We start from the raw sequence: 26,562 nt of genomic DNA, 5'->3' as shown, positions 1-26,562 counted from the left end.
AGATAAAATTCAAAAATTAACAATAAGAGGAAAATATTAAAATCAAATAAACTTTTATAAAGCACTACTTGATCTGTGTCCTTTTGGCTCTTGTGTCATTATTTTTTTTTCTGTGCAAAATAATAGGTTTTTATTTTATTTTATTTTTTTTATTATTAACGTGAGTATTTCTTATATACATTTCGAGTGTTATTCCCTTTCCCACTTTCCGGGCAAACATCCCCCTCCCCCCTCCCCTTCCTTATGGGTGTTCCCCTCCCAACCCTCCCCCCATTGCCGCCCTCCCCCCATAGACTACTTCACTGGGGGTTCAGTCTTAGCAGGACCCAGGGCTTCCCCTTCCACTGGTGCTCTTACTAGGATATTCATTGCTACCTATGGGGTCAGAGTCCAGGGTCAGTCCATGTATAGTCTTTAGGTAGTGGCTTAGTCCCTGGAAGCTCTGGTTGCTTGACATTGTTGTACTTTTGGGGTCTCGAGCCCCTTCAAGCTCTTCCAGTTCTTTCTCTGATTCCTTCAATAGGGGACCTATTCTCAGTTCAGTGGTTTGCTGCTGGCTTTCGCCTCTGTATTTGCTGTATTCTGGCTGTGTCTCTCAGGAGCGATCTACATCCGGCTCCTGTCAGTCTGCACTTCTTTGCTTCATCCATCTTGTCTAATTGGGTGGCTGTTTATGTATGGGCCACATGTGGGGCAGGCTCTGAATGGGTGTTCCTTCAGTCTCTGTTTTAATCTTTGCCTCTCCCTTCCCTGCCAAGGGTATTCTTTTTCCTCATTTAAAGAAGGAGTGAAGCATTCACATTTTGATCATCCGTCTTGAGTTTCGTTTGTTCTAGGGATCTAGGGTAATTCAAGCATTTGGGCTAATAGCCACATATCAATGAGTGCATACCATGTATGTCTTTCTGTGATTGGGTTAGCTCACTCAGGATGATATTTTCCAGTTCCAACCATTTGCCTACGAATTTCATAAACTCGTTGTTTTTGATAGCTGAGTAATATTCCATTGTGTAGATGTACCACATTTTCTGTATCCATTCCTCTGTTGAAGGGCATCTGGGTTCTTTCCATTTTCTGGCTATTATAAATAAGGCTGCGATGAACATAGTGGAGCACGTGTCTCTTTTATATGTTGAGGCATCTTTTGGGTATATGCCCAAGAGAGGTATAGCTGGATCCTCAGGCAGTTCAATGTCCAATTTTCTGAGGAACCTCCAGACTGATTTCCAGAATGGTTTTACCAGTCTGCAATCCCACCAACAATGGAGGAGTGTTCCTCTTTCTCCACATCCTCGCCAGCATCTGCTGTCACCTGAGTTTTTGATCTTAGCCAATCGCACTGGTGTGAGGTGAAATCTCAGGGTTGTTTTGATTTGCATTTCCCTTATAACTAAAGATGTTGAACATTTCTTTAGGTGTTTCTCAGCCATTCGGCATTCCTCAGCTGTGAATTCTTTGTTTAGCTCTGAACCCCATTTTTTAATAGGGTTATTTGTTTCCCTGCGGTCTAACTTCTTGAGTTCTTTGTATATTTTGGATAAAAGGCCTCTATCTGTTGTAGGATTGGAAAAGATCTTTTCCTAATCTGTTGGTTGCCGTTTTGTCCTAACCACAGTGTCCTTTGCCTTACAGAAGCTTTGCAGTTTTATGAGATCCCATTTGTCGATTCTTGATCTTAGAGCATAAGCCATTAGTGTTTTGTTCAGGAAATTTTTTCCAGTGCCCATGTGTTCCAGATGCTTCCCTAGTTTTTCTTCTATTAGTTTGAGTGTGTCTGGTTTGATGTGGAGGTCCTTGATCCTCTTGGACTTAAGCTTTGTACAGGGTGATAAACATGGATCGATCTGCATTCTTCTACATGTTGCCCTCCAGTTGAACCAGCACCATTTGCTGAAAATGCTATCTTTTTTCCATTGGATGGTTTTGGCTCCTTTATCAAAAATCAAGTGACCATAGGTGTGTGGGTTCATTTCTGGGTCTTCAATTCTATTCCATTGGTCTATCTGTCTGTCTCTGTACCAATACCATGCAGTTTTTATCACTATTGCTCTGTAATACTGCTTGAGTTCAGGGATAGTGATTCCCCCTGAAGTCCTTTTATTGTTGAGGATAGCTTTAGCTATCCTGGGTTTTTTGTTATTCCAGATGAATTTGCAAATTGTTCTGTCTAACTCTTTGAAGAATTGGATTGGTATTTTGATGGGGATTGCATTGAATCTGTAGATTGCTTTTGGTAAAATGGCCATTTTTACTATATTAATCCTGCCAATCCATGAGCATGGGAGATCTTTCCATCTTCTGAGGTCTTCTTCAATTTCTTTCCTCAGTGTCTTGAAGTTCTTATTGTACAGATCTTTTACTTGCTTGGTTAAAGTCACACTGAGGTACTTTATATTATTTGGGTCTATTATGAAGGGTGTCGTTTCCCTAATTTCTTTCTCGGCTTGTTTCTCTTTTGTATAGAGGAAGGTAACTGATTTATTTGAGTTAATTTTATACCCAGCCACTTTGCTGAAGTTGTTTATCAGCTTTAGTAGTTCTCTGGTGGAACTTTTGGGATCACTTAAATATACTATCATGTCATCTGCAAATAGTGATATTTTGACCTCTTCTTTTCTGATCTGTATCCCTTTGATCTCCTTTTGTTGTCTGATTGCTCTGGCTAGAACTTCAAGAACTATATTGAATAAGTAGGGAGAGAGTGGGCAGCCTTGTCTAGTCCCTGATTTTAGTGGGATTGCTTCAAGTTTTTCTCCATTTAGTTTAATGTTAGCAACTGGTTTGCTGTATATGGCTTTTACTATGTTTAGGTATGGGCCTTGAATTCCTATTCTTTCCAGGACTTTTATCATGAAGGGGTGTTGAATTTTGTCAAATGCTTTCTCAGCATCTAATGAAATGATCATGTGGTTCTGTTCTTTCAGTTTGTTTATATAATGGATCACGTTGATGGTTTTCCGTATATTAAACCATCCCTGCATGCCTGGGATGAAGCCTACTTGATCATGGTGGATGATTGTTTTGATGTGCTCTTGAACTCGGTTTGCCAGAATTTTATTGAGTATTTTTGCGTCGATATTCATAAGGGAACTTGGTCTGAAGTTCTCTTTCTTTGATGTGTCTTTGTGTGGTTTAGGTATAAAAGTAATTGTGGCTTCGTAGAAGGAATTCGGTAGGGCTCCATCTGTTTCAATTTTGTGGAATAGTTTGGATAATATTGGTATGAGGTCTTCTATGAAGGTTTGATAGAATTCTGCACTAAACCCGTCTGGAACTGGGCTCTTTTTGGTTGGGAGACCGTTAATGACTGCTTCTATTTCCTTAGGAGTTATGGGGTTGTTTAACTGGTTTATCTGTTCCTGATTTAACTTCGATACCTGGTATCTGTCTAGGAAATTGTCCATTTCCTGAAAATTTTCAAATTTTGTTGAATATAGGTTTTTATAGTAAGATCTGATGATTTTTTGAATTTCCTCTGAATCTGTATTTATGTCTCCCTTTTCATTTCTGATTTTGTTAATTTGGACGCACTCTCTGTGTCCTCTCGTTAGTCTGGCTAAGGGTTTATCTATCTTGTTGATTTTCTCAAAGAACCAACTTTTGGTTCTGTTGATTCTTTCTATGGTCCTTTTTTTTTCTACTTGGTTGATTTCAGCTCTGAGTTTGATTATTTCCTGCCTTCTACTCCTCCTGGGTGTATTTGCTTCTTTTTGTTCTAGAGCTTTTAGGTGTGCTGTCAAGCTGCTGACATATGCTCTTTCCTGTTTCTTTCTGCAGGCACTCAGCGCTATGAGTTTTCCTCTTAGCACAGCTTTCATTGTGTCCCATAATTTTGAGTATGTTGTATCTTCATTTTCATTAAATTCTAAAAAGTTTTTAATTTCTTTCTTTATTTCTTCCTTGACCAGGTTATCATTGAGTAGAGCATTGTTCAATTTCCACGTATATGTGGGCATTCTTCCTTGATTGTTATTGAAGACCAGTTTTAGGTCGTGGTGGTCCGATAGCACGCATGGGATTATTTCTATCTTTCTGTACCTGTTGAGGCCCGTTTTTTGACCAATTATATGATCAATTTTGGAGAAAGTACCATGAGGAGCTGAGAAGAAGGTATATCCTTTTGCTTTAGGATAGAATGTTCTATAAATATCCGTTAAGTCCATTTGGCTCATGACTTCTCTTAGTCTGTCGACATCACTGTTTAATTTCTGTTTCCATGATCTGTCCATTGATGAAAGTGGGGTGTTGAAATCTCCCACTATTATTGTGTGAGGTGCAATGTGTGTTTTGAGCTTTAGTAAGGTTTCTTTTATGTATGTAGGTGCCCTTGTATTTGGGGCATAGATATTTAGGATTGAGAGTTCATCTTGGTGGATTTTTCCTTTGATGAATATGAAGTGTCCTTCCTTATCTTTTTTGATGACTTTTAGTTGGAAATTGATTTTATTTGATATTAGAATGGCTACTCCAGCTTGCTTCTTCTGACCATTTGCTTGGAAAGTAGTTTTCCAGCCTTTCACTCTGAGGTAGTGTCTGTCTTTGTCTCTGAGGTGTGTTTCCTGTAGGCAGCAGAATGCAGGGTCCTCGTTGCGTATCCAGTTTGTTAATCTATGTCTTTTTATTGGGGAGGCCATTGATATTGAGAGATATTAAGGAATAGTGATTATTGTTTCCCTTTATATTCATATTTGGATGTGAGGTTATGTTTGTGTGCTTTCATTCTCTTTGTTTTGTTGCCAAGACGATTAGTTTCTTGCTTCTTCTAGGGTATAGCTTGCCTCCTTATGTTGGGCTTTACCATTTATTATCCTCTGTAGTGCTGGATTTGTAGAAAGATATTTTGTAAATTTGGTTTTGTCATGGAATATCTTGGTTTCTCCATCAATGTTAATTGAGAGTTTTGCTGGATACAGTAACCTGGGCTGGCATTTGTGTTCTCTTAGGGTCTGTATAACATCAGTCCAGGATCTTCTGGCCTTCATAGTTTCTGGCGAGAAGTCTGGTGTGATTCTGATAGGTCTCCCTTTATATGTTACTTGACCTTTTTCCCTTACTGCTTTTAATATTCTTTCTTTATTTTGTGCGTTTGGTGTTTTGACAATTACGTGACGGGAGGTGTTTCTTTTCTGGTCCAATCTATTTGGAGTTCTGTAGGCTTCTTGTATGTCTATGGGTATCTCTTTTTTTAGGTTAGGGAAGTTTTCTTCTATGATTTTGTTGAAGATATTTACTGGTCCTTTGAGCTGGGAGTCTTCACTCTCTTCTATACCTATTATCCTTAGGTTTGATCTTCTCATTGAGTCCTGGATTTCCTGTATGTTTTGGACCAGTAGCTTTTTCCGCTTTACATTATCTTTGACAGTTGAGTCAATGATTTCTATGGAATCTTCTGCTCCTGAGATTCTCTCTTCCATCTCTTGTATTCTGTTGGTGAAGCTTGTATCTACAGCTCCTTGTCTCTTCTTTTGGTTTTCTATATCCAGGGTTGTTTCCATGTGTTCTTTCTTGATTGCTTCTATTTCCATTTTTAATTCCTTCAACTGTTTGATTGTGTTTTCCTGGAATTCTTTCAGGGATTTTTGCGATTCCTCTCTGTAGGCTTCTACTTGTTTATTAATGTTTTCCTGTGTTTCCCTATGTGTGTTCATGTCTTTCTTGAAGTCCTCCAGCATCATGATCAAATATGATTTTGAAACTAGATCTTGCTTTTCTGGTGTGTTTGGATATTCCATTTTCGTTTTAGTGGGAGAATTGGGCTCCGATGATGGCATGTAGTCTTGGTTTCTGTTGCTTGGGTTCCTGCGCTTGCCTCTCGCCATCAGATTATCTCTAGTGTTACTTTGTTCTGCTATTTCTGACAGTGGCTAGACTGTCCTATAAGCCTGTGTGTCAGGAGTGCTGTAGACCTGTTTTCCTCTCTTTCAGTCAGTTATGGGGACAGAGTGTTCTGCTTTCGGGCGTGTAGTTTTTCCTCTCTACAATTCTTCAGCTGTTCCTGTGGGCCTGTGTCTTGAGTTCACCAGGCAGCTTTCTTGCAGCAGAAAATTTGGTCTTACCTGTGGTCCTGAGGCTCAAGTTCGCTTGTGGGGTGCTGCCCAGGGGCTCTCTGCAGCGGCAGCAACCAGGAATACCTGTGCTGCCCCTTCCGGGAGCTTCAGTGCACCAGGGTTCCAGATGGTCTTTGGCTTTTTCCTCTGGCGTCCGAGATGTGTGTGCAGGGAGCAGTCTCTTCTGGTTTCCCAGGCTTGTCTGCCTCTCTGAAGGTTTAGCTCTCCCTCCCACGGGATTTGGGTGCAGAGAACTGTTTATCCGTCTGTTTCTTTCAGGTTCCGGAGGTGTCTCATGCAGGTGTCCTGCTGCTCCTGGGCCCTCCCCCACGGGAGCCCAGAGGCCTTATACAGTTTCCTCTTGGGCCAGGGATGTGGGCAGGGGTGAGCAGTGTTGGTGGTCTTTTCCGCTCTGCAGCCTCAGGAGTGCCCACCTGACCAGGCGGTTGGGTCTCTCTCTCACCAGGTCTGGGAGCAGAGAGCTGCTGCGGGCCGGGATCCGCGGGTGTGGGACTTCCGGTAAACACAGAACGTGCCTGGTCCTAGAGAAATTCTGCTTCCGTGTGTCCCTAGCTCACCAGGCAGCTTCCTTGCAGCAGAAAATTTGGTCTTACCTGTGGTCCCGAGGCTCAGGTTCGCTCGTGGGGTGCTGCCCAGGGGCTCTCTGCAGCGGCAGCAACCAGGAAGCTTGTGTCATTATTTTTATGTGCTTCTTTTTTATACTAATGTTATAAGCCTACAAAATATTTTAGTTATGTGAAATATTTAGTCATAGATGATAGAAGATTAAATAAAGACACATTTAGTTTATTTGGGTTTCTTCAGTTTGCCTGTGAAAATCTTTTCCATCTGGCATTATTTCCTTTTGGAAAAAATGCTTCCATATTTGATCTTGTCAGGGTGTCTGGCTAAGGGACCATTGTGATTTGTACTGAAAGATGCTGTTTCTCCTTTAGAACTGTTTTCACTCAGGCTACACCTCAAGGTCAACAGGCTTGGTTTTTCTGGCAATTGTTTTTGTTCAGGAATTTCAAGGTGTTATTCACCTGCCTCCTGACACAGCTTCCTGAGATGTATCGACTGGTTAGTTCCCCTCTGCAACATATATTCATACTATACCTAAACATATATTTAGGGTTAATATTTAAGTTTTTTTTTACAATTTTTATTCTTGCGAATTTAACGTGACCTTAGTTACCCCAATTCCTCACTAATTTAAACGATTTAAATATATTATATATAGACATCATTTTCTTTTCTTCATTTGTAATTAAACTGTATTAAACCTTTTGATTTTGCAAGTTTGTATTTTTATTGTGTTTAGAAACCTTTGGTATATACTTATCAAAGATATTTCCAATCCTCATTTTTCTGCCCTTTAGAGATTCAAAATACACAGGTATTCACAGCTGCTTGCAGGTGGAGTATCCCAGAGTTCTGTTCTCTGCCTAGTCCTTTCCAGTCTTTTCTCTATGTGTTTCTTCTTTATACAGATTAAATAACCTTTACACAGGTGTTTATCTGCTCTGTCCTGGAATTGTGCTGTTAATACAAAACAGTATTTTATTCTTTAGTTTGCTTTCATAGCTGTGTATCCTATACTTTTGTTGTGGCATTAATGGAGATATTCCAACTGATTTTTTCCATAGTGTGCATTATAAATATGCTTCCTTTTTATTCCTGGAAAGGTTTTAGTAAACACCACAGAATCTGGACACTGAATATTATTGTACTCATATGACTATCATTAAAAGACCTTCTAAGATGATGCAAAAGGTATTTGGAAGGGGCTTGCTCTGTACCTTTTGTTAATCAGACTACTGTTCACGTCTGGTTTTGTCTCACTGTTGAGGTACAATGTTCTGAGTATGTCAGTCAGTGCTGCATGATGTAAGTAGAATTGTTCTTACCTGCCTAATAATTTCAGTTTCTTTTTTCTCTTTTATTTTCCTCTGGGGTGTGTGTGTGTGTGTGTGTGTGTACACTCATCCATTTGTGCACACATGGAAGACAGATGATAATATCCAGCTGTCTCCCTCATTTAAACACCTTACTTTTTAAGATGGTCTCTCAGTGAATGCAAAGCTCACAGATTCAACCAAACTGATGGCTCATTTGTCCTCCACCATCTTTCTATCTCTGACTCTCATCTTTAGCAGCAGGGTTACCAACTCATACTCACATTGCCTGGCATTCAGTCATGTATAGAAGCGCTAAGGATCTAAACTGAGGTTCTCATGTTTGCTCAATAAAACCACTTCCCTTTACCCTCTGACAGTTTCTTTATGTGAAAACCACTGAAGTCTTCTGCCCATGGACTCCTCATCGTACCACACCTTGCACTGTACAGCATCACTCAGCCTGCACCTTCCATGACTTGGGGTTATATCTAGAACATCCTCTGAGTGCCATGTCCTTTGTTTCTCTAGTCAGTAAGCTCAAGCAATCTCACAGTTCATTAAATGCCCTTTCTTTTCTTCTTCTTTTTTTATGGTGAAAAAAGTGTATATTTAGAATTAGCCATCTGGACTCACTTTAGATGATCCCAATCTTGTTGGCAACATCTAGAGCATCATAGTTAGGAGCCAAGCGAACAGACGCCTTCTTCTACCAGTCAGGCCATATCAGGGGATTTACTTTGGGCATATCAATGTCATAGAGTTTCTTCAAGGCTTATTTGATCTGGTGCTTGTTGGCCTTGACATCCACAATGAACACAAGCGTGTTGTTGTCCTCTATTTTCTTCATGGTTGACTCGGTGGTCAGTGGGAATTTGATGATAGCATGGTGGTCAAGTTTGTTTCTCCTGGGTGCACTCTTTCGAAGTTATTTTGGCTGTCTCTGGAATGGCAGAATCTTGGGCAGCCGGAAAGTGGGTAACATTCAGATCTTCTTCTTTTTGTGGCTGTGAACACCTTTCAGCACTGCCTTCTTAGCTTTCAAGGCCTTCGCTCTGGCTTCGGCTTTGGGAAGGGGCAGGAGCTTCCTTCTTTGCTTTGGTGCCATCTTGGTGAAAAGGCTCAATCCCCTTTCCTTCTCAGAATTACTATCCTTTACTGGCTAATGTTCAGTGTCTTACAGAGCATTTTTGCTACATTTTTTAAAAGTATGTTGCATTGTCTTTTATTTTGTTTTGTTTTCAGTTAGATTAGAGATGTTGGTAAAGATGATCCCTATTAATCATCCTGAGATTGACGTATGCAGGCATCAAAAGGTGAATTGACCCTGGGTAATATTTAATCTCCAAAGTTTGGTCTCAGTTGTAAGAGTAAGTTCCCAGCTGTGAATAAATATAGAAATGCTTGCACAACAATCAATTTATTATTTCACAATACAACTTCAGTAAGTAGTGGTGTCATCGAAATCATTTAATACACAGTTGCTAGACACAAAGAATTTACTTAACTTTTACATTTGAAATGTTTAGTGTATACATGGTATTTGCCAGTCCCTTGTAACTTACATTTTTCCAAGAGTATTTCCCAGTCTATTGTCTAGAAAATGTCACTATGAACAACAAATCTTCCCCAGTGTATATTTGAAAGAAAAGTAAGGTTTCAAATACCACCTAGATGCTATAAAACTCTTTGTCCTTGTCTGCTCTCTTAGCTTTGATTATTCAGCCAATATTTCTAGCATGCTTAATGATTGTGATGACTAGTTTTTAATTTTTAATTTTACAACCTAGAATCACCTGAGAAGGATGCTTAGTTGAGGAATTGTCTAACCAGGTTGTCTGGAGGCATGCCTGTGAAGGATTGTCTTGATGGGTAATTGAGTTAAGAAACTCACTCTTTGTGTGGGTGGCACCATTATATGAACTGGGCTTTGAACATTGTGTGGATGAAGAAAGCTAGATGTGCATAGTGCCAAACAAGCTTCTATTTCTGCTCTTAACTGTGAACATTTTATGACTATCTATGTTGTATTCTTCCCTTTGACTCTCCCACTCAGTGATGGGCTGTAACCAGGTTGTAAGCTGGATAAACTTCTTTCTGCTCTGAAGCTGTTTCATATCAGGATAATTCATCACAGAAACAGAAATAGAACTGGAATAATTAGCAAAGCTGAAAAGCTAACTAGAGTTTTCTCAGGTTGATTATATCTAATCAGGATGTATTTCCAATCTCATTAATTAATATTTTCCTCACCTCTGTTGACTTTCAAAGATCTCAATGGAAGGAAACAGTAAAGTCCCTGAATCATGTCTTTCTGTGTTAGTTAGTCAATTTCCTACATGAAGATTGCATAATCAACCACAAAAGCTTCACAGATCTGTACTTCATATGTCACTGGATGAAAGGTAGCAAGGTGGAGACTATTTTTCTGCTTGTATTTTTACTTGTAAAATAGTATTATTTAATTTGTATTGGTGTGTACACACACACACACACACACACACACACACACACACACAATTAATGCAGGTGCTTAAAGCACCAAGGATGGGGCATCAACTTCTCTTACTGGAGTTCTAGTTGGTTGAAAGTCACCAGACATGGTGCTCTGAACAGAAATATGGTCCTCCACTGGAGCAGCCACTGCTTTTAACCACTGAACCATCTCTCCAGCCCCTGTTTACCCCCTTTTCAACATAGCCACAGTAGGATAAATATTTACAAAAGCTCTCAAAAGTAGTTTAGGCTTTATTTTCATGGTAGGAACAATTGAGCCATCAGCAGCTTGGCGTTCCAACCTTGCTGTATGACACAAAGGAAAAATCATGTGGCTTTCGTCATGCTCAGGCTCTTACCTGGACTTCAGTCAGCACGGTTTTTCATTTTCTATGGACTGAATAAGATAATGGTTGTAAAGATTGCTTCGGGTCCCAGACCATTCATCTGTACATTTCCCAAAGATATGTGTGTCTAAATTTTCCATTTTCAGTGTTTACAATGATGGTGAATACAGAGCCTGAGTCTATAATATACCATTTTCTTATTTAAAAAAAACTCTTTTAAAAGATTCAAAATAGGAGATAAAATTGCTCTTTGATTTCAATGTACTCTGCATGAGAGCAGGGACACATGACTACAATGAAAGTGCGCAACATTTCATGACAATAGCGCTAGCGACTGGAAACTCATTTCGCTAAGCAATAGAAGGAAATATTTCCAAGTCTGAAACACTTTGGAAGTTTACTTTTGTTGATGTTGTTTTTCATACCTACATGACAAGAGGGTACCATACAGCAGAATAGAGGATATGCGAAGTACAGAAGGCTGGCCAAAATGGCCTTGAAGCTGGTGCTTGAAGAATAGCACAGAAAGAATACCATGTTCACAGATAGTAATTGCAAAGACCTGTTTGTGAATCCCTTTAACTATCCCTCTGAAACTATTACTTATAGAGAAATGATTTTTAAGCAGATAATTTCTCAAAGAAATAATTTTAACAGAACGACTATGAATAGAAAAGAGATATAGAGTTTCTGGGATGTTGGAAAGGAAGAGGCAATTTTCTTCAGGGATTCAACCCCTGCTAGGTTGTCTATGATCCAGTAAATGAGTCCACACCTGCTCACATGCTAGCATTAGAAAATGGACCTGATGGAGTTAACAAAAAGCATATGTGAGTTTTGGAGGGAGAAGTAGCAGAGGGTATGGAAGTATTTGGAGGACAAGTAGTAAGTTAACTAATCAAAATATATTTTACATATTAATGAAATTCTCAAACACATATATGAAGATAGATGACCCTTCTCAGCAACAAATGACAGACTGTTAATATTCCTTACAGAAGCATAATACTTGCTTTGTAAGCAAAATATATTTCAAATAATAAGATCAATTTTCACACATATCTTGAATATAAATTCTAAGTATTCTTAAAATTATCACCATTTTCATTTTCTTCCTGCCTTCAGTGATAAGAATTATTATCTTGTCTTTCTACTATAACTTCTGATATTTATCTATTAAAATAACAAGTGGAGGGCCAGAGTTCAATTCTCAGAACCCACACAAAAACACACAAGCTTAGATATAAGCAAAAATTAAAGTTTAGGGGTTGAAGGGATGTCCCAATGGTAAAGTGGACACGGTGCTTCTGCAGAGGACATGAACTAGCACCCACACAACAGTTCACAATCCTCAGCAATCCCAGATCCAGTTCCAGACAGATCCACTGCTGTTTTCTTCCAGTTTTGAACACAGCACAAGGTGATGCATTTACATGCATGCAAGCAAAACTGCCAATCTCACAACTAAATTTAAACTGTTAAAATAAGCAATAAGTTAATCTTCAAAGATGATTACCCAATAGAAGCTCAATTCATTTGTTTCCAGTTTCCTGTTGTTTGACCCTTCCATGATTATTGATGGTATATGCTGCAAGTTAATAACCATTTTCAACATATTGGGACCATAAATGTTTCAGGATTTTGATTTGAATTGTATGTGAAATATTTTCATGAATGAGTGCCCTGCATGGACATTCAGTCCTAAGCCAAAACTCCAAATCTATTGTGCTCCCAAATCCAAAACTCTTTAATCCATCATTTTGCTATTGGTTCAAATATGGTATTAGGAAATATGGATGCTGATGACCCTCTGCCTCTCGCAGTTGAATATGAGAAAGCCAGGGGCCAAACTACTTTACTGAACTTCTATCCCTGTGCTCATCCCCAGGAAGAAGCCTCTTTGTCCTATCAACACATCCTTCCTTCACCATCTCACCCTGTATCTTGTTTGGTCAACAGTTGACTTCTCCATTGTGTGATTCTGCCGTTTGCTTTCTGTTTTCCTCACTCTCATGTATCCTTCCATTCTTAGTATACACTGATGGCTTTCAGTTTTCTCTGAACTTATGTGTTATCATGGTCCTTGTTATGCAACCTCAGCTCAGGGACAAAGAATTCCATGTAACAGTTTACTTGGCCCCCACTCTTCTTGCTCTGGTTGCTATGCCACACTCACCAAGGAACTGCAAATATTCTGCTAAATGTAGCAACAAGATTCCAATTGCCACATTTTGGGTTGTATTAAGTTTATATCCAAGAACGGTTGATTGTAAATTTTATTATTTTTACCACGAGTGGCTGACAACTACATGTCATTCCAATTGCAGGACCTCCAGTACTTTTCTCTGGCCTCCACAGACACTGAACTCATAGGTATACCATACGTGCGCGCGTGCACACACACACACACACACACACACACACACACACACACACACTCTCTCTCTCATAATAAACATATTGTTTTATATAAAAATAGAATATTATGGGAAATGGCCATGTGTAAAGCAAATATTCATAATTTTTATATTCTGGAATATAAGGGAAATACATGGAATTTCACGTTACTGAAATATTTTCTCATTAACTAAATGTCCATAATTCTAGCTGCACTCCCATTCATAGCCTTCCAAGCACATGGATCCTGTGTTAAAAAGAGCAGATGATCTCTAAATTTGAGGTTGGCCTGCCATTAGCCTAGGAGACATTACTGTGTGTCCTTCTGTCTATCCATGAGCTATGGCTCATGGGCAGTCTCCACTTTAGTGAATATTATGATCCTGAGCAGGATATGAACTAGAGGGTCTGTACCCTTGTGCACTGACTGGCCATGTGCACTAGAAATGTTTTATAAAAACAGCACTTTGAAGGCATTTCTTTACCCATCCCATTTTTAGATCACAATGAAACATGGGTACATTTTTCTGATCACAAACTATACTTTCCTAAGTCACGCCTTTGCTGCCTCAGGAATTTTTCCAAAAGTTATCAATCTAAAGAGTCCAAATACCTGGAAATTTCCTCCCGACCTCTCTTTCACCATTGTCAGATGGGAACTTGGAATGTCTTTCAGTAATGGTGAGTTTTGAGGGGATATATTATAGAAATCTGTCACACCCTTTATTCCACAACAAGGAAGTCCTGGTCCTGATAGCTGGGGACCATTGGACCTTCTCCTCATAAATCAGTGGAGACACTTTATGGCATCCTTATCTGCCTTGTCAGGCTGTGGTTTTTTTTTTTTTTTTTGTCTGTCACTCATTGTTTTTATTCCCATCAAGAACACCCCCTTCCTTTTGCAGAAATGAACACTGGAAATTTAAGGAATGGAAGTTTTACTTAACTTAGTATTGGTTACCTGCTAAGTAAATCTCAGTTTTCATATCAACAACGCAGATAAAGCAGATCCAACCATTAGATATCACTCTATATCTTGAATTAGATGATATGAATAAAATGTTAATATTGTATTTTGCCCTAACACAAATCCTCATAAATATGCAATGCCATTCAATTCTAATATCTGACCCCATTGTATCTGTGATTAGGGACTCAGAATCTCAGAATTAGAACAGAAATAATTATTAGAAATAATATAGTCCTCTAATTATTAAATATTCTTTTGGATCAGGACATCTGCAAGTTTCATGATTTTATTAAAGCCAAATAGCAGTTATGCAGGTGTTAAATATTAAGGATAGATAGATAAATACATAGATAATAGATAGTTAGATAGATGATAGGTAAATGATTGTTAAATAGATAAATATATAGATGATAGATAGATAGATAGATAGAGAGAGAGAGAGAGAGAGATAGATAGATAGATAGATAGATAGATAGATAGATAGATAGATGATAGATTATCTAATGGTCCAGATTTCTAATGTTGACTATTTCAGATTAATTAAATGTTTGGATATTATATGTTCTATACATTTTTATTGGTGTCAAAAACCGGAACTGCATCAGTAGCAAAGAAAATAGTTGTTGATCATCCTACATTGATTAGAAATACATATAGCAGCTTACTTTCCACCTCATATAAACTAGGACTAGTTTGTGGAATAACATCAATGAAACATTTCTTTTAATTTTCATATGTAGCTAATTGTAAGAGAAAAATAAAACTGTAATTAATATATGAAATGACCTAACTATTCTTATTATGAAGTCTATGAAGAGGATTACACTTAAAACTCTTTTTAAGATGCTTAGACTGTGTGAAATGTATTCAGACTCATTCTTCTTATTTCTCTAATGGAGCTATGTAGGGGGAAAGGAATATTTTAGACAGATGAAGGACAGAGACAGTAATTCTAATTTAGTATATATAGTAAATATATGTGTGTATGTGTATACATATATGCATACATGCACATTTGTGTTGTTTAATGTCCATTAAGTCATAAGAGAAGTAAGAGAATAAGAGCAGACATCTGCTGAGAGAAAACTAAGTTGTATTTATTCATTGTGTATGCAACTTAAAATTCTTTCTAACAATAAAATAATTTTCAAAACGTGGCAGTGTCATAAAGCAGTGTCAAAAGCCAACTGAGTTTCAAAGGGTAAAATTTCTGTTTGGTGGGATAAGGATAATTACTCAAGACTATATCATCTGTATCCTTAGAAATGTGAAAGTTGAATCTGAGTCAGTTACTGCTATTTATATCCTATGAGTATTATTTAAAAAAATTAAAATACTTTCCTTTATTTTGACTCATGTAGCAATCATTTGATTTTTACTATGTGCTGTTATGATGCTTATAGAGGTGTCAAAACATTTTAATACAATTGACATTTTCTTTATGTATTTTTTGCTATTTATTCTATTAGTTATTTGTTGATATGTGTGCGCGCGCGTGCGCGCGCGTGTGTGTGTGTGTGTGTGTGTGTGTGTGTGTGTGTGTAAGTGCATGAACATGAACATGAGAGGCCAAAAGAGGGCCCTGGATCATCTAGACCTGGAGTTAACAGTGGTAATGAGCCACCTTATATGAATGCTTGGAACTACACCTGAGTCCCCTGCAAGAACATTCAACAGTCTTAAAAGAGGCCCCTTGCTTCCAGTTTCCACCTCCCTTGTGAATATTTTAAATAAGCTGCATAATAAGACTCTGAACATGAGCTGGGAAAGGAAGGCATGATTTCCCCCTTGAGAACCCTTAGGTGTTTCATCCAATTACAAATCTATAGGATCACTTAAGTCCAACAGAAATCAAAGTAGCTGATAACTGTTTGTAATTTCCTACTACTGAATACACTCTGAATTTCATCTTAAGGAATTCTTGCTTGGAAGAAGAAAGCTCCTTTAATATTGCCAATGCCTAGAACATGGTCTTTAATGAATAAAGACAAAAATATTAATTTTCCAGAATACTGTGGCAAATTGATATGGCTCATTATAATTCACTTGAACATGCTGTGATATTTAGTTATTTTATTGTTAGTTGCAGTACTATTAGTTTTCCTTCTGTTTGCAAATTTTAATTATTTTAATTTACATTTTTTCTGTTTCATCGCCCATACTTAAGAAAAATCAAAATATCAATTTTTTTGGGTCTTGCAACCATGAATATTCAACAGCTATAGAAAGCTGAACAAAGGCTGCACAAGATTGATCCTTAAACTTTACAACGTGAATATGGGAGGGACTCATGAGGCCTTACCCCTTTCTGAAGAGGTATTGGCAGGTAGTGTTTGTTGGACAGGCAACATGGTGGCATTGTTTTCAATGGTATTGTCACTGATAAGTTGCTCATACGATAGTAAATAACCCAACTAACTATAATTAAACTCCATGTTTGAGGAGGACAACTGGTCAGGAAGAAGGGTTTCAGAGGGAGAATGAGGGGAGAAAGATAAGATAATATGATGGATATAATCAAAACGGCTGTATATGTCTATAAAAATTGCAAAGAATGAAGAAAGAGGGTCTGGAGAATGGCTCAGGGGTTAAGAGCTCTTGCTGCTTGTAGGGAGCAGAGGAGTCTGTGAATGAATAAAATCTTGAGCAAGTCAATGCATATTCTGCCAGTCAGGATGGTTGAGGACTCTGAGACCGATTAGCCTGTGGTAAATTGGCAAAACCATTGCACATGCGGCCCAGGCTCAAGAGGTTTAGCAAAATTTCCTGCAGAAACTAAATGTTCTTGAATCACTCAGTGTGTGCAAAGAGAAGCACATGCAGCTGCTTCCTTTCCCTGGAGACCACCTCCTCCAGAGACAAGCTAAGCTATTTTCCTATGCTGTATCTGACAAAGACTCTGAGGTTCAGGGTTCCAGTGGTAGCTGTAGCAGTAGCATTTGGGAAACCTACCTGAGTTTAGCTTTGTTGTGTGTGTCTATGCTGTCTTCCTTGCATTGCTGCCACTAGGCAGGGTACCAGAGCCCAAAGTCCTGTGACTTGAAGCATCTCCTTTTACAGAGGACATCAGTTAGGTTGCCATCATGATACTGGGTAGTTTTACATTAATTTGACACAGCTAGAGTCACTGGAAAGGAGAACGTCTCAAATGAGAAAATCACTCAGTAAAATTGGGTTATAGGCAAGCCTGCATGGTATTCCCTTAATTAAGCATAAGGAAGGGGAGGGGGGAGGGGGATGTTTGCCCGGATACCGGGAAAGGGAATAACACTCGAAATGTATATAAGAAATACTCAAGTTAATAAAAAAAAAAAGAATTGATGGAGGAAGACACAGCCCATTATGGGTGGAGCCACCTCTGGTCAGATGATCCTGGGTGCTATAAGAAAGTAGTTTGATCAAGCCATTGGGAACAGGACAGTAATCAGCCCCCCTCACAGCCTCTGAATCAGCTCTTTTCTATATCAGCCTGCCCTATTTAACTTTTTGTCCTGACTTCCTTGGATGATAAACTGTGTTGTGGAACTATAAACCAAATAAACCCTTTCTCCCTGAGTTGCTTTGGTCATGGTGTTTTGTCACAGCAATAGAAGCATTAACTAAAACAAGCACTCATATCAGATGCTAACAAATGCTTGTAACCCCTAACTCCATAGAATCTAATGCCATTTACTGGCCTCTAGGGACATCTTCATGTTTGTTTGTGGGGGTGGGGGGTGGGGGTGTGTGTGTACACACGCATAGAAGCATACACAAATACCTCTACACATAAATATAATAAATCTTTGGAAATAAAGTAAAAACTAAAAGAATTGAAGAAAGAATAAAGATAGACAAAGGATGAAAAAAGGACACGATCTGTATATATAGGAGAAGAAACAAAAGACAGAATGAAAAGAATCAGTTAGATTGTACTAGAGAGCCAATATAGTGTCACATGCCTTTTATCCCAGCAAACGAAATGCAGAGGCAGGTATCACTCAAGGCCAGTCTCCTGTACATGTATGACGTGCAAGCTATCCAGGGACTGAGACATACAGCAAATATTTGCAGGAATAAAAACTCCTTGAAAAATAACACTATAGTTATTCAGGTAGTTGTTTGTGTGTGTTTGTGCTCCATAACATGAGTGTGAAGGTCAGAAGCTTTTTTTCCCAGTTATTGAATATTTCTTTCCTCTGGATGTCCTTCAGTTCCATAAAGTTGGTTGTCTTTTGTATTGCCATTGACTTCTGTTGGCATATTAGCAATGGGTGGATAGCTAACAAAATTCACAATAAAGACAATGGGAAAATAGACATTTCCTTACATCATAAAATAAAGTGTGTACTTAACTGTTTGCTTTTGCTCTAGGTTTCATCTTTTATATATGAAACCTGAGTGGTGTTTTAATTCAATCAGACTAATTGTAAAGCATGGTTCCAGAGGAAGACGTCATCCTAAGCTATTAATCTTATTTATTATTTGATTACAGTTGAGAATAAGTAAAACATAATATATGTATATAATTCTACTGAACAATTAAGGGAAAGTTGAAATACAGATATTTCTGGGTATTTATACACTGAAAGAAAGCTGATAGCACTCGTGTCAGTATTTAATAAATCATTATCTCAACTTTACTAAGATACACTATTTACAAATATATATTATATTTTATAATTTAAGTTCCCTATTAATATCATTGATGCTTTGAATACTCACCTATAACCTAAACTAAATTCAAACACACTCTGCAGGCAGAGATGACCCTGAAATTCTGATCTGCCTGCTTCTACAACTCAAGTGCTGGGATTAGAGGTATGTGACACCAGGCCTGGTTTGTGCTATGCTGTTGATAGGACCAGGACCTCCTGCACTATGGACAAGCATTCTACCAACTAACCACACTTTCATTCCTCCACGAGTATTATTGGTATGAATTGTGCACAATAAAGTTTAATCATGGCTCTTTTATTCTCTTGGGAAAACCTCAGGATTTTATTCCTTTCTATTTTATGTCTAAATATAGTAGGACAGAAGTAGCCTGTGCTCTTCATGTAAAGAATGGACATCATGTTAACGTGCTGAGAACTGTGATCTTAGAATAGTATTGAGTAGAAAAATGTACACTTGGTTTGATAAAGGCAGCATCTCTATCTCACATTAGAATAGCTAAAAAGCAGAGACCTGACAGTAACAAAGTAGGGCAGCATTGTTGTTCCACATCCACTAATATCATCTATCTGTATTTGATCATTCTATCTGAAAGCACTCTGCCTGCTTATTCGAACTGGCCTCCACACCCCATTCTTTCTTTTCTTTTGTTTTGAAACCTTCTATTGTCTGCAGCTCATTTAAAGCCTGAAAATAGTAGACTTCGTGTTGTATTTATGACTCAGCTCTAAAACTATGTGACTCTTTGGTGATTTCTCATTTTTAAAATTTCTTTTTATCTATTTCTCAGCTGTGCTATAAAGCATAGAGAACTTGGAGCATGTTTTATGCTGTGTGGATGCTCATTATTTTTTACAATGTCATGGTATACAGTATCATGTGTTTATACTTGAGTGTCCCTAATATCTAACATGCTGCTTGTCACCAAACTTAACTTTTCTTGATTTCCTATTTCTCATCTATGTGACTCTCACATGCCTCCTATTAGCCAAACCAAATTAGGCAGGTATCTTCCCTAATCAGATGAATCAGTTACTTCTGTCAGGTAGAGTTCCTTACTACATGTTGCCAGTATTAGTGACTTCCCCTGATATTCTCATGGTTCAAGTAGCTGTTACTCTTAGCATAGCTGACAAAGACCTTCTTGAACCTTACCATCCCCTAAACTGTTTTAACAAAAGAGTCCAAAATATCCAAAATATTCAAAGTGATATTTCTAAACTGAATGCTTTACTTGTCTCTTAAAATGATTAGTGGATTTTCATTTACTTGTAATATAGCTCAAATATAAGCATGTTAGTAAAAAATCCATCAATCATGCAATCAAACAAACAAAACCAAACACTTTTAGTATCTGACCACTAGTCACATTGCCTTCTCACACCAAGCAATTCTTATTCAGTTTTCTTTATAGCATTTTCTACTAAATCACTTCAACAATTCACTAAGCTTCTCAACATGTTCTCTCTGTCTTTGTATATAATGTTTCTTCCCTTCACTTTACCTACCCATGATACAAAAGGACTAAGTGTAACTCAGTATAAAGTTCGGTTGATATTGTATATTTCTGGCATGCAAGCTGCCCTGGTTTTGGTCACCAGTGTCATATAAACTAGCTGAAGTGGTAAACTGCTGTCTTCCCCACGCTTAGAAGATAGAGTCAGGAGGATCTGAAGTTCAAGATGATACTTGGCTACACAGTAAGTTTAAACATACCACATATGCTAGAGACCTTGACTTCTATAATTTTTTGACCCCTCTTCAGTGATGTTACCCCAGTTGTTAAGAAGAAGTCTAAGTTGGTGATGGGACCAACATGATCACTTTATTTTCTCTGATTCTGGCAAGTTGTGGTATTCTGGAATAGTTTCCAGTATTACTGTATTAAAATGTTATAAATACATCACATTGCAGAGACATGACTTGAGTTTCTTTTTACCATAAAAACTCTGCAGTTATATTTATTCATATTTTTGTCTTACCATTCCAATGGAAATGATTCTTGATGACATTAGGCTTAGAGATAGGAGCAATGAAGCAAGAAGCTGAAAATTATTCTAAACTGTAATTCTAGAAAATCTGATGTAAGTAATAGATTTTTTAAAATGCAGTATCTGTTTCTCTGTAATCAGAAAATAATATCCTCATGCATGCCAAAAGTACATCAAATCTTCAATTATCAAGTGATTGTTTATGTCTAGAACATTCATGCCACTATTGTAGCATGGGATTTCCACACAGATGAACATCCACACAGACACATATTACAAACACACTCACACACACAAACACACACATACACACACACACACACACACACACACCACAGAGAGAGAGACAGACAGACAGACAGACAGACACAGAGACAGAGACAGAGACGAGACAGATATCAAACAATAAAACAAAAGATAAACTCTATATTAAAAGAAAAACAAAGACACAAAGGTCAAGAAAAACATGTAAATATTTAAGGAATTCAATTCTTTCTTTGGAGTTCTTTAGTTTCATACTAAACCTCAAAAGTCAGATGAGTATTTGATAAACTGTGCTCTGGCAGCTGTTCCGGGTGATTTGAAAGTAACTCATTTCAATTGCTAGTTGAATTGTTATAATATCCACATTCATATTTCCAAGATTAATTTAACAAATTTATATTAGAAGAAGACAACTGGTATAATTTGCATACCACCCAATCTGAGAATTAAAATTTAAATAGATTTTATTGTCAATCCACTTACAAGAAAAATTTTCATCATTCTGTAATTAAATCTTTGATATGTAAACATGAGCTCTTGTCAGTGGATTTCTAAAGACACATATGTATAAATATATAGTATATGCATAATTTTGCATATATGTAGTGAACATGTATACATATTTTAGAATTATTAATAAACTAGCTTTAAGGTACTCATGCAATATCTAAAACAAAAAATCTGAACACTATAATTAATAGAATTCTGATACCGGCTTGATAAATGATATACTTTCAAAGGTCAAATGTTCTTGTTTCTTCCAGAGCATCTCTAGTAAAAATCAACTTGTCTTGGTATTTTCTTTTGTTTTAAAAAATTTGCTGATTATGTATGCCAAGGGACAAAATAGTCAGGAAGCAAGATAATGGTAAATTATTCACCGCAATAGGAATATTGAAAGTCATTAAGTTCAGGATAGACAGAACTTTTATGTTCATTCAGGATAACTCTCCTCAAGGGACAATGTTCTTCCAATATCTCTGTAATAATATCATGACCCAATCTGGTATCTGCATGAGTTTGTGAGAGCTGGGCACAAGGCTGTTTTCTCTTAGGTCTCTTAACAAAGCATTGAATGAGCAGGATTGACTTTGGAGAAGTCAGAAATATATTAGATGTCTTTACATTGAAATTCTCTTTTCTTATCTTGATGTGTTCTGGGAGCTCATTAAGTTTCCCCTTTTGTCCATTGGGTATTTATTCCATGGGCATGCTTTCTCATGTTCTGCCAGTTTCTATGGGAGACACCATCCATAATGAGGTGACAGTGTTCTAGAACTTTCAGGTTGTGTACCTCATTATGAGCCTTTCTTCTGTAGCTTTCATCTTGCAAACAAGACTGGAGAGGACTATGTAATGGCAGCGAACACATTCCCTGAAGGTTTGTATTTTCCTCTGCTATGTTATCACTCCTTGCTTTTAACCACACAAAGAAGCATAGTTTTAGCTACTTTACAAGGGACTGTGATCAAATATCTCACAAAATTAAGAGAGAGGATCTTTATGTTCATCGTTCAAGGGAAACAGTTTATCATGCTGGGAAGACAGGGCAGCAGGAACCTGATGAGACTGATCACATGCTTCCGCAGCTAGAAATCAAAATGTGAACAAGATTTAGTACTGCTATGAAAATCCAAGTCCCTTATTCTTTCCATGTGGCCCACTTCCTTTCCCAAGGTTCTGCCTTCTAAAGTTTCCACAGGCTTTCCAAATAGCGCAAGCAGCTTGGATTAAGTGTTGAAGCATTCAAACATATGGGGACCTTTCTCATCCACACCAAATATGTACATCTTAAATGTCTAAATTATTTCCTTAGTTTTTCAGCCTGAACTGGCAAAGAAAAGATATCTCCTTTGCTAGATAACACTCTAAATTTCTGAATAAGTTACCTGCTCGACAACAGTTTCCAGACAAGGCCTTAGCTGGCAACTCCAGGTCCCATAACACAACTTCCTTTTCTGTTATGTTCTCCAAAAAGCATTCTCTCCAAAGTTGCTGCCATTTATGGAACTCAACTTCTCCAGTAAAGTCACTAGAGACCCAGCCACTTGCCCAGAATATCAATCACATCTTTCTGGGATTTACCTAACACGATTAGTAATTCTGTACTGATGGTAGTTTCTGACTCATATTTGTTTGAGGTTTTGTTTTGTTTTATCTTTGCACTGGTCTAAAACACATGTATTCAATAGAAGAGATTAACTTTCAATTTTAATTTTTAATCTTTTAGCTAGCAATGTGTGGTTTAACATTTTCTGACTTTGCAAAAGAGAAAAACATATTATTTGCCTAGCACCTATTTATCTCTATCATATATATATATGCTTGATTTCATCAATTAATCCTTTTTCAAGTATCTACCTACTTTATCTTTTATCTTTTATAATGTCTTTTCTATCATTTATCTTGCCTACTATCTATCTACCACCTATCATTATCTATATATTTACCAATCTATCTAGCATTTACCTATCTATACATCACCATCTATTATTCATGTAGGTTATATAGTTAGCTCTTCAATTAAGTTGAGGGTTTAATCTTGCCGTCTTTTCATACTTTGAATCTAGCATCATTTAAATGAAAATATCCTAAAGGCCTTAGTACTCAAGGACTAGAAGTCTCTTTGCATTTTGTATCAACTTAGAAGTGCACATTTTGATGTTATGTTTTAAATATATCAGACTTTATGATTTTATTTTTATAAATTTATATAATTTTAGTCTGTCCTATTCACAATTTTTACATTCCAATAGAACAAAGAATTCCTTGGTGCTAATACAAGGCTTCATTTGTGAAAAAATTTTGCACAATATGCTTTTCCTACTATTTTATATTCATATTTTCTCACATTTGAACAATATCAAAATAAATTTGAGATTGTTATTAACTCAATGTCTTTCATCTCTTTATAAATTTTTTTGATATAAGGATGTCTGATCTATACTGACATGTAGATTATTTAATAGTATTCTTCCTGAGGCATTTTTTATTTTCTTCCTTATGGTTAATTTATTTCATTTTCCTGAACTCTATTGTCTTTCTCAATTTTCTACTTCTGATCACCTTAATCATTATACAATTCATTGAACAGTTACATATCCATATATTTAGGTGTATATGAAATATGTCTGATTATTTAGTATATGAGACAGATATATTGAGCATACATTTTTTCCTGTATACTTTCCCTGTTCCATTCTTGCCAGTCAGCCTTTATGTTGGCATTTCTTCTAGTTTCCTCTTCATATCGTATGGTCTCAGTGTATCTGGAACATATCACATACTTATGTTACATATTTCTATTATAAATTCAGGAAAGCATTAATTTTTATTTCATTTTTCTTTTTGTAACTTTATCTATTCCTTGGGTTAGCCACTTAACAAAGTACCCAAATTAACTAGGAGTTGAACTCAAATGTTTAGACAGCAGTGGCTTGCTATACATCAAGAAGAACTACATTAGTATCAGCTGGTCTGTGCTAAAAACCAGCCTAGTAAAGAACCACACAGCCCAACCCTTCTTAGTTTTCATTGAAATATATAATGTCAAAATTTCCAAATCAGCCAAATGTTGTAGTACACATCGGTAATTGAGATCTTGCTGACCTGTGAAGAAAGTTCTAGGACAATCAATGCTATACAATGAGATTCCGCATCAAAAACAAACAAAAAGATGTTTCAAAAACACTAAATTAAATCAATTAGTAATACTTGAGTTTGTTTGGTGGTTAATTGTTTTGTCTTACTGCAGGTTAATGTCTATATTTTCACATCTGTGGCTTTCATTCTGAAGTCCTTGAATCAGAACAGTGACTTAATTAAAATGGTACATTAATAAACAATAAACTATTCAAATTTACTTTAAACACAAAATGATGTGTCATGACAGGTGGTATAATTATTTTCCGTGATTAAAAACAGCATATATAAATATTTCAAAGCAGAAACAATGTGCAGTGGTATGACATAATATTCATATTACACGTAAGGATTCATTAAATAGGGATATAGCAATTGTGGAATGCTTGCTATAACACATAAAGCCCAGAGATCAATGTATATTTATACAAAGAGCTATAAGAACAAAAAGCAAAAACAAAAAAATAACATTTCATTAATATTACAGATAATACTGAAGTAGGTGAAGGGGTTTGCAACCCCATAGGCAGAACAATACCAACCAACCGGACACTCCAAAGCTCCCAGGGTCTAAACCACCATCCCAAGATCAAACAGGGAAGGACCCATGGCTCCATCTGCATATGTAGCAGAGGCTGGCCTTGTTGGGCATAAATGGGAGGAGAGGCCCTTGTTCCTGTAAAGGCTCAATGCCCCAGTGTAGGGGAATTTCAGGGTAAGGAAAAGAGTTGGGGGTGGGTGTGTAGGTGAGGGAGCACCCTCTTAGAAGCAGGGGGAGCGGGAGGGAATAGGGAGCTTCTAGAGAAGAAATGGAGATAACATTTAAATTGTAAATGTAAGAAATCCAGTAAAATTTAAAAAAAAAGAAAACACACACATACACATACAAAAACAAAATAAAACATATAAATGTGTGATTAGGTGCTGGAGAGATGGTTCAGAATATAGATTTCTTGCAGTTCAAGCCTGAGGATGGGACTTCTTATCCACAGTTCCCATAGAAATACTTTATGGGCATGGAATCTTTCTATAATGCCAGCCTGTAGGTCTGATAGCTAATTAGACTAGCTAGAAATAGTGAGCTCTGGAATCTGCAAAGAACCCTACCTTAATGAAGTGGAGAGTGATTAAAGAAACATCAAGTTTTCATATTCATGCATGAGTCCATATACATTTGAAGATATGAAAATATGTGCATATCACACACACACATACACACACAAATATACTGTATACTTGCATGTGCACAATTATTTTTCTAGTGTGCTGCAAACTATTGGCTGTCTGGGATCAAATGTCATGTGTAATTTTATTGCACAAGTGCACAATTTACATAGGGATATATTTGCCTTAATTTATCTCCATATGTCTATGCATTGTTTCATGAGTAGAGTTATATTCAAGATATGGAACATGGCAGGAAAATTCAAGTGAAGTACATAGAAAGTGTTTCATTGATTTCAGCATTCTCTAGGTAGAACTCAAGTGTACCTCAAGGATTTAATGTCCATACACAGTCACAATTGGTATAAAAGAATATTTATCAAATAATTTAAAATATTTATTGTATTAATTTTAATTATGAGTATGTCAGTGTAGAAGTATGTACATGTGAGTATAAGTGCCTATAAAGACTCAAAGAGAGTATCAGAAAACCATAGAGATGGTATGGTAATTTGATTAAGAATCCCCCATAGGCTTATATGCTTGAATTAATAGTCATTACAGAGTGACACAGGTTATGAAGGATAGTGTGGCTGTGATGACATGGGTGTGTCCTTGTTGAAAGAATTGTGTCACTTGGGGTTGGCTTTGGGGTCTCAACAGCCCAAGCTAGGCCCAGTGTTCTTCCCT

General features: G+C 37.2%; 1 protein-coding gene and 1 pseudogene across 1 annotated transcript in view; one reads left to right on the top strand and one right to left on the bottom strand.

Moving 5' to 3' along the window:
* Dpp10 (dipeptidyl peptidase like 10) overlaps positions 1-26,562 on the top strand; it is a 1,656,730-nt gene that overhangs the window by 688,440 nt on the left and 941,728 nt on the right.
* Positions 8,556-9,053, bottom strand: Rpl23a-ps18 (ribosomal protein L23a, pseudogene 18; annotated as a pseudogene).

This window comes from Rattus norvegicus, chromosome 13, assembly GCF_021556685.1.
Source record: "Rattus norvegicus strain SHRSP/BbbUtx chromosome 13, alternate assembly SHRSP_T2T, whole genome shotgun sequence".
NCBI lineage: Eukaryota > Metazoa > Chordata > Mammalia > Rodentia > Muridae > Rattus > Rattus norvegicus.
The sequence above is the reverse complement of the archived record's forward strand: the minus strand, read 5'-3'. Positions and strand labels throughout refer to the sequence as shown.